We start from the raw sequence: 4,354 nt of genomic DNA, 5'->3' as shown, positions 1-4,354 counted from the left end.
GGGCTCTGGGTGCCAGGCTCCAGTAGGGGCACCCACTGGACCTACAGAGCACAGAGTGGGGCTAGGGACAAAGTAATCAGTGCTTCTGATCCCCTTTGCATCCTGGCCTGCACAAGGCAGCTAGCAGAGAGCCTGGGGGGATGTGGGATGGGGAATAGTGTGGACACTAATAGTAATTGAGCATTTCCTTGAACCCACATGAAACCCTACAAGGCAGGGATTCTTGTGCTTACTTCATAGAGGAGGAAATGAGGCTTGCAGAAGGTAGTCAAGCTACAGAGCTTATACATTCAGAAAGCTGAATGTATAACTGGGCTTTGTCCCTCCTGACCCCCAAAAGGTTAGAGTTAAGGTGGCTATAAAGATGTCCTCAACATAACTAGAAAACTAATTACAAAATAAGATAGGAAGATGAGTCCCAGAGAAAGGAATACGGGGCTAGAGTTTAAGTTCCTCTTCCAAAGTCCTGCCACACAGTTCTATCCAGTTGCTAATAGTGGACTGTGCATTGGTTCTGAGCATCCTGGAAGCCAATACAGAAAGGGAAAGACCTGGCCTACCTTCTGCAGTTAGTTTCACAAGCGTCTGATGTCTGCAAAGAGAAAAGAAACTAGATGCATAGAGACACACCATGGCTGGTATTGAAAACAAAGGAGGCTCCAGCCCCTTAACCTCACCTCAGATCACTAATCTCCAAGGAAGTGGCTCTTTGTTCCCTTTCCCCATTCCACTACCCCACCACTCCACTGGCAGGATCACCATCTTCTGATAGTGCCTTGGAGGGTGTGTTTTTACAACTTACCACCAGGTGTCAGTGCGGGGCAGTTCTCAGGTTTCTTAGCATTGGAGGAGCCTTATGGCGGGGAGAGGCCTGAGGAACCTCAGCAAGTTAGTACCAGAGCCTTTGGTTACACTTCAACAAAGAAATCAATCTCCTGTACGGTGGAAGCAGGCTGCACAGCATCTCCACGGGGAGACAGAAGGAAGAGCCTTGGACAGAGAGTCAGGAGTCCAAGGTTCAAATGTCAGCTTTGCTTCCAGTTCTCTGTGCAAACTTGAGCACACCGACTTGCCTCCTTTAGCCTCAGTCTTCTCATCTGAGCAAGGGGGTTAATAACGTTTATTAAGGGAAGAGGAGACTGAGACAGGGATGAAAAGTGATCATGGTCACTAAGGCATGGAACTGTCAGAGGGTGAAGTACCCAGAGCTTCTGAGCTACAGAGTAGGAAAAAAAAGGGCCCATCTTTCTGGAAATAAAAGCCATCAGGGCTCCAATTTAGGAATGGAGAAGAAAAGTGGTGAGCCTCTCTTTGTTTCCTCTAGTGGGTTTGAGGGAGTAAAAGAGTCAGGACTTTTTCAAATGTAAGTGACGAAAACCCATCTTAAAATGTCTTAAGACACAGAAAGTGGGGAGAGGGTGTTTTTTGGCTCGTGATAAAAAGTGCACGAGGTATCTGCAAAACAGGATGGTTAAACTCATTCTCTCCATCTCCGGCTTCTGCTTTCCTCTACACTGGTTTTGTTTTCAGGCTGGCTTTGGTGGCAAGTTCCAAACTTATGTTCTATTGACTTCACAAGCCTAACACAAAGCGAGCTTCTTTCCCAATCCGTCCCACCAAAGTTCTGAGCTGACTCTCGCTGGCTCAAACTGGGTCTTGTGCCCACCCATCTGTGACTAGTATTGGCTAGACCTGGGTCATGTCTGTAATCAAGGTGGATCAACCCCATTTGACAAATTGACTCAGAGAGGAGGGGGGGGGCCATTCTTTAAACTAAAACTGGGGCTCCTCCCAGAAGCCATAAAAGGTCCCAGGAGGATAAAAACAGCAGAAGGTCATCTCGTGGAGGAAACTGTCATGACCCACAGGCCTGCCTCCCTGAAGTTTTGTGTCCAGAGAAGATTCTGGGCACTTGCAGCAGGAAAAGGAAAGGCCTCCCCACCCCACCGATATTTCCCCTCCATTAATCTTGTAATTACAGCAACTGTAAACAGAGGCCCCAGGAAGTGGGAGTGGTGGGCGGGGATTCGCCACCGCAGGCCAGGTGGGGGCCTCACTCCCTCCTTGGAGGGGAACAGGCCTGTGCCTGGCTGCTGGCTCAGAGATAATGGATGTGTCAGTGCCTGGCCCTGTGCCTAGCACAGAGTTGGCGCCCAGTAGATGCTGTCTCTTTCTCCTTTCCAAAAAGGGCTGTGCTGATGAGTGTTGTTACTGTAAGCATCACGGTTTGGGTCCTCTTTAATAATGAATAGGTGTTCCACATAGCTGCTTCTTCGAGGGTTGTGCAAGAGAAAGCTCTCTCTCCCTCCCTCTTCTGTCTCATAAATACACCTGAGATGTAGAAGATATACAACTTCTCGCCCCCTTTCATTCTAGGTGGTTTTGTTCCTTTTTACCTGGTGGCTCCCATTCAAGGCTTTGTCACAGCTTCTTTGCTCCTGGGGGCGTGACACAGTGGAGCAGTAATGAGAAAACCAGGTGGACAGGAAAGGAGGACGAACTGGACAGACTGGGGCAGAGGGGATTGGAGAGGGAGCAAGAGAACAATAAGAAAGAGAAGTTTTCTCTGGGGCCGGCCCGGTGGCACACTGGATAGTGCGCCGCTTGGGAAGCGCGGCGGCGCTCCCGTCCGAGGGTTCGGATCCCACATACGGACCGGCTCCCGCTCACTGGCTGAGCGAGGCGTGGGAGCAGCGCCGAGGCTTGCGATCCCGTTGCCGGTCCCCGGTTCGGTACGGGGGCAACACTGAGGGTTGCGATCTGTTGCCGGACACGGAAAAAAGACAAAAAAATAATAATAAGAAGAAGAAAGAGAAGTTTTCTCTTGTCTTGTCTAATGGCCCAGGCTAGAACTTCCAGGACTATGTTGAATACAAGCAGTGAGAGTGGGCATCCTTGTCTAGTTCCTGATCTTAGAGGAAAAGCTTTCAATATTTCACCACTGAGTTTGATGTTAGCTGTGAACTAACATACACTGTCTTTATTGTGTTAAGGTACATTCCTTCTATGCCTAATTTGTTGAGTTTTTATCATGAAAGGATGTTGGATTCTGTCAAATGCTTTTTCTGTGTCCATTGAGATGATTTTTTGTCCCTCATTCTGTTAATGTGATATATCACATTTATTGATTGAGCCATCCTTGGGATAAATCCTGCATCCCAGGGATAAATCCCACTTGACCATGGTGAATGTGCCTTTAATATACTGTTGAATTTGGCTTGCTAGTATTTTGTTGAGGATTTTTGCATCTATGTCCATTAGGGATAATGGCCTGTAATTTTCTTTCCTTGTAGTGACCTTGTCTGGTTTTGTCATCAGGGTAATGCTGGTCTCATAAAATGAATTTGGAAGTATTTCTTCTTCTTTGATTTCTTGGAAGAGCTTTAGAAGGATTGGTATTAGTTCTTTAAATGTTTGGTAGAATTCCTCTGTGAAGTCATCTGGTCCTGGGCTTTCCACTGATGGGAGATTTTGGGGGGGGCAAAGAATCTAAATAGACACTTTTCAAGAGAAGACGTACAAATGGCCAACAGATATATGAAAAATGCCCACCATCACTAATCATCAGGGAAATGCAAATTAAAACCACAGTGAGATATCATCTCACACCTGTTAGAATGGCTATTATCAAAATGACAAAAGATAACAAGTGTTGGCAAGAATGTGGAGAAAAGGGAAGGCTGTGCACTGTCGGTGTAAATTAATACTGCCATTATGGAAAACAGTGTGGAAATTCCTCAGTAAACCAAAAATAGAACTACCACATGATCGAGTAACCCCACTTCTGGGTATATATACAAAGGAAATGAAATTAGTATGTCAAAGAGATATCTGCACTCCCATGTTCATTGCAGCATTATTCACAATAGCCAGTACAACCTATGTCCATCAACAGATGAATCGATTTTTAAAATGTACTTTATATACACAGTGGAGTACTATTCAGCCTTTAAAGAGGGAGAAATCTTATCATTTGGGACAGCATGGATGAACCCGGAGGATACTATGCTAAGTGAAATAAGCCAGGCACAGAAAGACAAATACCACACGATCTCACTCCTATGTGGAATCTAAAAAAGTTGAATTCATAGAAGCAGCAAATAGAATGGTGGTTACCAGAAGCTGGGGGAGAGGGGTGGATGGGAAAAGGAGAGATGTCAATCAGAAGGTACAAAGTTTCAGTTAGACAGGAGGAGTAAACTTTCGTGACCTACCGCACAGAATGCTGACTATAATAAAAAATAATGCATCTTATATTTCAAAATTGTTTTTTTTTTTTTTTTTTTAAAGATGACCGGTAAGGGGATCTTGACCCTTGACTTGGTGTTGTCAGCACCACGCTCAGCCAGTGAGC

The sequence above is a fragment of the Galeopterus variegatus genome, unplaced genomic scaffold, assembly GCF_000696425.1.
Source record: "Galeopterus variegatus unplaced genomic scaffold, G_variegatus-3.0.2 Scaffold1656, whole genome shotgun sequence".
Classification (NCBI taxonomy): Eukaryota; Metazoa; Chordata; class Mammalia; order Dermoptera; family Cynocephalidae; genus Galeopterus; species Galeopterus variegatus.
This window is presented reverse-complemented; position numbering follows the sequence as displayed.